Source organism: Dipodomys merriami, unplaced genomic scaffold, assembly GCF_024711535.1.
Source record: "Dipodomys merriami isolate MVZ:Mamm:240054 unplaced genomic scaffold, mDipMer1.0.p SCAF_361, whole genome shotgun sequence".
Classification (NCBI taxonomy): Eukaryota; Metazoa; Chordata; class Mammalia; order Rodentia; family Heteromyidae; genus Dipodomys; species Dipodomys merriami.
In genome coordinates, this window is record NW_027205171.1 from 619350 (window position 1) to 630372 (window position 11023).

The window sequence follows — 11023 nt, forward strand, 5'->3', positions numbered from 1 at the left end:
GGCAGTACTCAGAGGAAAGTTTATAGCCTCAACAAATTGGAGAGTTCTGAAACCAACAATTTAATGAGACATCAGAACCTCCATGAAAAAGAGCAGCAAGATAAACCCCAATCCAGTAAACAGAAAGAAATAATTAAAATTAAATCAGAATGAAATGAATTAGAATCCAAAAAAACTATAGAAAGAATCAACAAAACTAAGAGTTGGTTGTTCGAAAAACTTAACAAAATTGACAGACTTTTATCAAATCTTATCAGCAAAAGAAGACAAGAAACCCAAATAAATAAACTCAGAGATTTGAATGGAAACATCACCACAAAAACAACCAAGATTCAGAAAATTATGAGGGAATACTTCTCAAATCTTTATGATAATAAGTTTGGGAACTTGGCATTAATGGACCTTTTCCTAGCAAATATTGACATGCCAAAACTAAACCAAGATTAGTTAAACCATCTTAACAGGCTCCTCTCAAGCATTGAAATAGAAACAGCAATGAGAGACCTCCCAGGTAATAAAAGTCCAGGACCAGATGGGTTTACAGTGGAATTCTACAAGGCCTTCAAAACAGAGCTCACAAAAATACTCCTCCAAATCTTCAATAAAATTGAAAGATAAAGTTCACTACCAAACACATTCTATGAAGCCATCATAACCCTCAACACCAAACCGGGCAAGGACTCATCAAAGAAAGAGTACTATAGACCCATATCTTTGATGAACATTGATGAAAAACTTCTCAACAAAATTTTGGCCAATCGACTTCAACAATTCATGCAAAAAACCATACACCATGTTCAGACAGGATTCATTTCAGGAATGCAAAGCTGGTTCAAAATATGCAAATCAATTAATATTATTCATCACATCAACAGCAGCAAAGATAAGAACCACATGGTTATCTCAATAGATGCAGAAAAAGCATTCGTCAAGATGAAACATCCCTTTAAGATGAAGGTTTTGGAAAAATTGGGAATCCATGGAACATTCCTCAATACAATAAAGGCTGTATATGACAAACCTGCAGCCAGCATTATAATTAATATTTAAAAACTAAAGCCATTTCCTCTTAACTCAGGAACAAGACAAGGATACAAGGATGTCCACTCTCTCTACTTCTTTTCAACATATTATTAGAATGCCTAGCTACAGCAATAAGGAAAGATACAGACATAAAGGTGATCCAAATAGGGAAAGAAGAAATAAACCTCTCCCACTTTGCAGATGATATGATCTTGTATTTAAAGAATCCCACAGACTCCATTCTCAATTTACTCAAGCTGATTCAAAACTTTGGCAAAGTAGCAGGAAATAAAATTCAACCCCCAAAATCAATGGCTTTTCTGTATGCCAACAATGAGAAAAGTGTGGCTGAAATTAGGAAAGTAACTCCATTTGTAATAGCCCCAGAAAAAATAAAACACCTAGCAATTAACTTAACCAAGGAAGTGAAGGACCTCTATGATGAAAACTTTAAAAGCTTGAAAAAGGAAATCAAACCAGAACTTTGAAAATGGTCAAAACTTCCATGCTCCTGGATTGGAAAGATTAACATCGTGAAAATGGCAATAATTCCCAAGGCTATCTACAAATTCAATGCGATACCTATCAAAATTCCAACCTCATTCTTCAAGGAAATAGAAGAGGCAATCCAAAAATTCATATGGAACAACAAAAGACCCCGAATAGCAAAAACGCTCCTCAACAGAAAGAACAGTACTGGAGAAATATCAATACCAAATTTCAAACTCTACTATAAAGCTATAGTAATCAAAACAGCTTGGTTCTGGCACAAGAACAGACCTCAGGACCAATGGAATAGAATTGAAATCCCAGAAAAGAACCTACCCACCTATAGCCATCTAATCTTTCAAAAGGGAGCTAAAAAATCAGAATAGAAGAAAGACAGCCTCTTCACTAAATGGAGCTTGCAAAATTGGTTAACTACTTGTAGAAAACTAATGCTAGATCCTTATCTATCACCCTGCACCAGAATCAACTCCAAATGGATCAAAGACCTCGGATTCAAAGCAGACACTCTGAAAACATTACAGGATGGAATATGAGAAAACCTAGGTCTCTTTGGTGCAGGCCAACATTTTCTTAATAGAGACCCAGAAACACAAGAAATCAAAGAAAGATTGAACAAATGGGATTACATGAAGTTGCAGAGCTTCTGCATGGCAAAGGACATAGCTAGCAAGATCAATAGAAAGCCTAGGGATTGGGAGAAGATCTTTACTATCTGTACAACGGACAAGGGTCTCCTATCTAAAATATACTTGGAACTCAAAAAATTAAATCCCCCAACAGCAAATCCTCAAAGAAACAACTGCCCAATACATAAGTGGGATAAAGACTTAAAGAGAAACTTCTCTGAAGAAGAAAGACGGATAGCCAATAGACACATGAAGAAATGCTCAACCTCCCTAGCAATAAAAGAAATGCAAATCAAAACGACATTGTGATACCACCTCACCCCAGTTAGAATGGCAAAAATCAAGAACTCTAATAACAACAGATGCTGTAGGGGGTGTGGACAGAAGGGAACCATACTTAATTGTTTGTGGGAGTGTAAACTTGTTCAACCACTTTCGAAAGTAGTATGGAGGTTCCTGAAAAGACTCCACATAGAGCTCCCTTATGATCCAGCAATCCCACTTTTGGGCATTTACCCAAATGTTTACAAACAAGACCAAACTAAAGCTACCAGCACAACTATGTTTATTGCAGCATTATTTACCATAGCTAAGATATGGAACCAACCCAGATGCCCCTCAGTAGATGACTGGATCAAGAAAATGTGATATATATACACAATGGAATTCTATGCCTCCGTCAGAAAGAATGACATTGCCCCATTTGTTAGGAAATGGAGAGGCTTGGAAAAGCTTATATTAAGTGAAGTATTCCAAGCCCAAACAAATACAGTTTCCCATAGGTTCCATGGTTTCTCTTATTTGCAATAACTAGTATATGTATGAGTCAACAGAAAAGGTCAGATCAGGTGAAGTTAGGTAAATGAACCCTAAGATACGAATTTAATTTTTTTCTTTCATGCATTTGTTTCCTACGTATTTATAAGATTATTTCTTTGTTGCTTTGTATGTCCCTCCCTCATAGGATAACCCCTGCTTTCACTGTTTTTGATGTTGGTATAATTTGTGGAGGGGGAGGGGAAAAACAAGTCATTTAAATAAGGATACAAGTGGACCCATTGTCAAAATGATAAGTACATGTTGTCACGTTGAAAATGAACTTTACAACTTTGGTGCGGAGTGGGGAGGATTCAGTGGGGGTCTAGGTGAGGCTGGGAAGTGATGGGAAAGGTAAACAAAGGAGGAGGCTAAAATGCTTGATAAGAAATGTACTCACTATCTTGCCCATGTAATTTTAACCCCTCTGTAGAGTATTTTCACAATAAAAAAACAAAAAACAAAAAACAAAAAAACAAAAAAACAAGGTATTTAAGTAGTCAAGCAAAGGACTTCTATTTTACTACTGGATTATACATTTTTTTCTAATGTTGAGTACCAATAAATAATGGATGTATTAGAAATCTCTTAAAGCTCATATATTGAATAGTGACTTCTCTTACACTATATCATTGTATTTCTCAAATCATATTACGTAGTTTCCTATTTTCTCATTCCTAGAATAATCTGCACATGAAGACATCACTGGTCCTAATTTTCAGTCTGTGCATTTGAATACAAAGGAAAGTCTTTCCTCTGCTCTCTATCAATTACCTACTCTCCAGTTAGAATAATTTAAAATAGTAAAAATCAAAAAAGAGAAAATAAATCATGGTGAAAACACATGCAGGAAATTCACCAGATTTTTCTGACCAGTTCAACCAATGTGAACTATTGGGGAAATACATGGACACCTCATTCCCACTGGTACTCAAAGTCTCTGGTTAGGCAATTCTGATGAAGACAATCAAGTAGATGAAAACGTGAGGAATGGTATCAATTGCAAGAAAATAATGGAGAAGAATGCAAGCAAATTTCTTCTTTGGGCTTACTGCAGTGCGGAGATTCCTTTTCAAAAAGGCCTCTCATATGAATACCAGGGATGAGGATAAGTATACTCCTCTTCATCGGGAAGCCTAGAGTGGACATGTAGACATTGTCCATGAGTTGGCAGCTCAAGGCAGATATTCATGCAATAACTGTGAATGGCTTGGCACCCCTGCATAGTACTTTTATGTGGATTAATACCAGAATGGATTCTTTCTTACTTCATCATGATGCAGATACCAATCCCCAAACTAAAGGCCTATTGATCCCCTTGCATCTTGCTGCTGGGAAGAGAAATAGCAAAGATATGCTGTCTCTTCTTCTGTTGAACCATTTTTTCAAACCGGGTCTGAAGAATAACTTGGAAGAAACTGCATTTGATATTGCTAAAAGGATAAGTATGTATCACTACCTCTTTGAAGTTGTGGAAGGGTGTACAAATTATTCTCCTACGTAGTAATGGTTAAGTTTCTTAAATTTCAAAAGTGCCATTCCATCCTTTGTGTCCCTACAAATATTTTCATAATAAAAAGCAACAGCAATATCTTAATTTAAAAATTCATGGATTCCATGGTATTCTTCCACGTGAATTGCCTCACTTTGATGTCAAAATGTATTCAAGAGTTGTTTGTATGCATCTATAATGATTTCTGAAGAGTTTGTGTTTTTTTTTTTTTAATTTTAACTTATCTGTTGAAATGAATAGTATAGAAACTAAAGTTATTCCTGGTGCTTGTCTGAAAAAAAGTATATCTAGGTTTGTATAAAGTCCATAATCTATTTCATTATTTTCTAGATATAATACTTTGAAGTCTACATTTTTTATAATATATAGGTTCATTAATAAATGTGTCCTTTCAGATTACATTCCATATAGAAAAAGTTAAGATTCCTTTTTTCCTAGGTCCTTACAGGATTTTATTTCTTTGGAATAAGATGACAATGTTATCTAATTTCAAGTTTTGTAAAGGTTATGCTATGTAAGGGCCTTTCTAAAATGAAGATTTAATACACTTATGTCAAACTAACCTTTAATTCTATGAATTACATGTATTGTTACACTTGTATTTTTGTAATAAACTTTTTCATAACTTTTTCATTTCTTGCATTTGAAGAATGAAAAATATGGAATATTTCACGAATTTTTGTATCATCCTTCTGAAAGTGCCATGTTAATCTCTGTATTGTTGTCACTTGGGTAGACCTGCTGCTGAAGCATGTAGTATCCTTTAAATTTAAGTAGTTAATGATGCAACCTTTATACAGGCATATATCCTTGGTTGCCTATTTGTAAAAAGGAATCCTTATTGTTCCTAAAATGTTATTGATCTTATTTCTCTAAATTTCTGTGTATAGTGGCAAAAACTTATATTGTTTGGTTGATTGCTCACATTTGCAATTTTTGTCAATGACTATTTTGTCGTTTTCATTTTTAATTTGATCATATTTTGAAGCCTTTATAGCTAAGTCCAAAGGTGATGGCATTTCAAGTACTTACTTATCAACTGAGTTACCTTTGTGGAGCTAATGGATTCAAAGTAAGCCTTGCTTAAGAGCTACTTCTAAAATTCTGCAGCTTAAAATTTCGCAAAGAAGTCTCACTGATACAAATGTCTTCCTGACCCTTTACCCTTCTTCCATGTAGGAACAGACCAACAAGAATATCTTACCCTGACAGCATAGATTGTCTGACTGGACAAAACTATTCTTAGTTACAAGGGTTCATAGAGAGATTAACAGATCAGACTGAAATGTTCAGAATAGAAGGTATTTTTATCAAAATATAATTGTTTATTATACCTATCATTTCAAAGTAGCTAAAGTCAGGAAGATGAAAAAATTATTCATATGCATGATTAGCTAATATCCTGGTCTGTCTACCATCCAAACAGGCAGGAACTTACAGTACTGACTTTCTATCACCAAATATTTCCATAGCTCCTGGAGAAGTCCATAGGTTTCTCCTCGATATTAGTCCTTAAATTAATAATGTTTTAATCACAGTGTTTCCTCTTGCCTCCAGGTTTACAAATGGTAAAGTTTTAGGTCTAACTCTACCAAAAACTGAGGTAGAGATAATGTAATATTACTTTAAAACAGAGTTGCATTTGATACCCTAACCACAACAGAACAATGCATAACAATTTCCTATATTATAAATACTTATATATTTTATATTTCTACCTGCTGATCTTAAATTTCTAGAATTACGAGAATTAATTGATAATTTGACAAATAAATTGAAATTTATTCCCATAAATAAATTGGAATATAAATAATTAGGTTTAGAATATATATTAGAATATAAAAAGTATCAAAGCAATGTCTTAGTTATAAACTTGTGATACCTTTACGTGTTCTAGGTCTTCTGAATTCACATAGTAAAAAAAAAAACAGTATTGTTTTCTCTAATCTATAAGATATTTTACACTGCTGCTGTGTTTATTGTGTTAACTCGCTGGACCCAAAGTGTTTTTCTCCATATTTCTGAAGCATTCTTACTGATTATACCCAAATTTTGCTGATATGATGTGTAAAAGCTATTATTCTTCTGTAGTACCCACGGGTCTGAGGTTACCAGGTCCCAGTTATCTGCATCATCAGATAACAAGGGCAAGACTTCTGACCTTGGCCCATGCAACATGCTAACGGAAAGTAATTGAAAAGACCCATCTCAATTTCTAATTTCCTACAATATTTCAGGGCCCTAATTCCTTGTAGGAATTAGTAGTAAGCAATTGTGAAATGTAAGGCAACTTAAAATGAAAGATGAGATCACAAAATATGAGAGAAAGTACTATAGTTCAAACTTTCAATTTACAGATGACCAGATGACAAGCCTATATGAGTAAACAAAATCACAAATGTCACAAATTATTTTTATACCAATGATAACCTACATTTAATCTTCTGAAAGTATATTCCTTTTCAAACAAACTTTTACAAATCTTATTCACCAAAATAACACTTGACAAGTAGATAATAGTGACTTTAATTTTTTTCAAGTGTAGGAATCAAGTTACAATAGAGATGATTTATTTACCCAGCATAAATACCAAGGAAGTTCAACCATTGATTAAAATGTAGAAATAGTATCTCCCACCATTTGCGTTTTTCAGTAGGTGCCTTCCAGAAATGTGTTAAATCGACCAGCCTTCCATGATTCAAATCCAAATATTAGCTAATAAATTAAATTTCATCACATAGGAAGGTACATTTTAAAGTCACTAATAGTTGCCTTATCATGTGTTGCCTTATCATAAGTTTTCCCTATCTGTCTAACATAGTAAGGAATATGACTTTAAGTCTTGCATATGGGTACTCATTAGAGAGGTGACAAACATAAAATCTGTCTTCTATTTCTATCATATTCCTCTACAGTAGTAAATATTAGTTTTCTTCTTTTTCCAAAACTTATAGGTAGTAGAAAATATCATCCCATGTAAAATAAAATAATCACACACCATTGTACAAAGCCATTTATAAAAACTGGTAGTTAGCTATAAATTCTAAGCGATTTTTAAACTTTCTTGTTGAAGATTAATCTTCTAAAAAGATGAGAATAAAACCATGTCTAGGTGCTTCACGTCTCCAGTCTTGCAAATTGTTATTGCATTTCAAGTATATGCAGGATTGAAACTCCATGGAATCTATATAAACCTTTCAAATTACTAACAGACAGTTTAACAGAATGACTATCAGGAAGTCGAAAGCAGAAAAGAATAATAATAAAGACATAAAATGAACGAAAAATGGAAAAGGGGCAAGTACAGCTAGAATACTCAATGTACACATGTAATAAAGGAAGTGGTAAATCTGAAATAAATTTTGGAGAAAGGGTTGGTTCAGATTGATAGAAGGAGAGACTCTGATCCAGGAGCATTTGACAATTAGATGGACATATTTAATTGTAACACACTTGCACAACCTTTTGAAATTCAGTTAAAAGCACAACTACAAACAAAAACACACAAAAATCACAACCAAACAGCAATATCTATAGTGTATATGTATGACCTCACAAAATTTTAAGCAGTTAATGAAGGGCAGTCTTTGGAAAAGCAAACAAAGCTGTTCAAAGAATGCAGTTTGGGGTAGGGGAGAATTTTGAACAGATATAAATAGACTGTCAAAGGTTATAAATCATCTACATGTACTGCAAATATTTTCTTCTGTGAGTATTCTTTGTCTGAACTGGTTACTCCACTCCTCAGCCACACTTGAAAGCTTGTGAAGATAGAATGGAAGAAACAAGATCAAGAACCCATTACACTACTGGAGAGAAAACAGTCCTCTATGGTTTCTCTCATCTCTCTTAACTACTCTTTTCTCATACTTTTAATAAAGTCAAGTGATTTTGAATTATATCTTTCCTTCTTTTTCAGAGAATTATTGTTTGGTAATTAAATGTCAATTCACAAATTTTGATGTCTTTTTTTTAAAGAACTTTGAATTTAAATTCCATTGCAACCTTGTTTCACACAGTGAGAGTACATTTCCTGGGTAAGGACAATTCTCGAGGGAACGTAAATGATTTACTTCAAGGTTTGTGATGTTTGTTTGTTTAGTGTGAAAATGAGCCATATTCACCCACATTGCTCCCTCTCAGCTAGGTCTCCATGGATTTCTTTGCATGAAAGCCCATTTTCTCATTCAATTTTAAATTTTCTTGATAGGCTAAGTTGTTAAAAAGTTTGAACAATTAAAATTTACCTGTCAGAGTTCCGGGAAGATGGCGGAGGAGAAGCTGGAATCTGAACAAGCTCTCGCATAGAAAGCAATTTTAGAGTTCTACTGAACAGTCCTAAGCCAGAGAATCACACCAAGTGTGCCATCACAGGACAGAGAGTTAGACAAGAGAGGGGAAGCCAAGGAAACACAGCAGATGCCGCTATGGCGGCAGGGTCGCGGCGGCGACTACCGCTGCCGGGTCATACCTGAGACACAGAGAGTCCGGGACGAAGGAGCCAGACGCAGCGGACGAGCAGATTCTACTCAACACCAACAAGAACCGACAAGGAGCGGAAATCTTCATCCTGCTGTTTGCAGACCAGAGACGAACCAGGATCCAAGACTCGGCGTGAGTACAAGCCTGACATCCTCACTCCTTCTCAGGAAGCAGAGGAGTGAAGGCCACCCCTCCCCCCCCCAGCACCGGTGATCTCCATCTTGGATACCGACAAAGCTTGGAGGAGCTGCTAGCTCCAGCTCAGGCCTTGGAATAAAACGAGTCATTTAGCAGGTCACAAGAACTTAACGGCGAAGTGACCTGCCAGACTCAGCACCATCCAGGGAAAAGTCACCCAGCTCAGGCGCCAAACCATTGGAGTGCCTTGCCTCACTGGGTAACCAGAGCCAGAGGCTGCCCCTCCCTCTAGCAGCCACCACAATCAATTGAAAAACAGAAACCCTGGGAATGGCTCCAGGCTGGGCGCTGTGAGCTTTATCACAAAATAGCCCCAGGGAAAAGCTACTGTTTGTTGAAAGGCCTCAACTGTACCCAGAACCTAGCCCCATCACCACACCCCCCTCTTTTGTGACTCTCAAAGCAGATCACCCTCCCAGAAAACTAACCTGGGAGGGGGATCTCAAAATCTTGGGCAAAGCAGAGCATTTTTCTGCCTCTTCCAACCAACCGACTTAAGAAACCAATCAAGCCACAGGACCTCAAGCTGACCAGAGACTCCAACAAGAGACTGGTTAGAGACAAAAGGGAGATACAGGATTCTTCCCAATCCTCCCCCCCCAAAAAAAAAAAAAAAAAAAGACTTTTTTTTCTTTTTTCTTTTTTTTTCTTCTTCTTCTTTTCTTTTTTTGCTTGTTTTTTGTTTTTTGCTACCTTATATATATATTTTTTCCCTTCGAAAACTTTTATTAATCTTTAATTTTTGCCTCTTCTGAAAAAATAATTGTTTTCCAGTAACTTTTTTTTTCTCATCTTATAATTTTTATTTTAGGAATATGTGAATGAGCGTTTTCCTTTCTTTTCTTGTCTTCTTTCTCTTTTTCTTTCTTTCTTAATTATCTTTTTGTTTTTTGTCTAGCTCTACTGAACTTCTGATCTTTTCTTCTCCCTTTCCCACCCTTAAAGTTTTTCACATCTCCTCTATGTCCCTCCCCTTCTCGGAACATATTCACATTCCTCTCTAAATAGACAGTCTTTTAACTTCTATAATAACATTAATTTTTACGTTTCTATTTTTTTTCTGGTCTCTCTCTCTCTCTACTTGCATCCCACCCAACCCATTTCCTGCATTGTGATTAGGACATAGTTAACTCTCCCTGTGCCTCCCCACACCAATCTATTCCTATTTTTTACCCACATCTCTCCCTAATCCTAATAATTTCTGGTTTTCCAAATTCTTTTCTGCGGTTCGAAGTACTTTAACATATAGTTGTTTGATGTTGAATAGATGTATCTGTTGAACTAGATTGTATCTGTAGACTATTGATTGTACATACGCAAACTTTGGTTGATGGTTGCATTAAGATAGTGTTCTAGCATAAAACTGGTGCAATCTTCATTTCAAATGGGCCGAGTAATCCGGAAAAACACAAGAAAAATGGCAAATTCGGGTATCTCAATTCCCAATCTTGATAATCAGGGATTAGAACAGATAAACAATAATCCAGAGGAGAGTTCCCAAATAGCTCTACAAACACTAATAGCAAACATGATAAATGAGAAGTTTGACAATGTACAAAGGACTCTGTATGAGCGTGATAGGGAGAGAGAGGAGGCATCCCAGAAGTTTATACAGGAATATCATAAGCGTGAGGAAGCTACTCAAAAACTGATACAGGATTTGCGTAAACAACTTGAGAATGCTCAAAGAGAAAGGGAGGAATGGGGTGAGCGGCAGAGAACACTCAAAGAGAACTGCAGGATTCCCACGAACGGGAAGAAAGAGAACTGCAGGAATCCCACAGACGGGAAGAAGCTAATCAAAGAGTAATTCAGGAATTGAGAGACCAGGTAGAGAATACACAAACATCACTAA

The 11023-nt window shown here is 35.8% G+C and overlaps 1 pseudogene; it reads right to left on the reverse strand.

The window, feature by feature from the left end:
- Positions 1-5141: 5141 nt before the first annotated feature.
- On the reverse strand, positions 5142-5241 carry LOC138804418 (U6 spliceosomal RNA; annotated as a pseudogene).
- Between the last annotated feature and the right edge of the window lie 5782 nt (positions 5242-11023).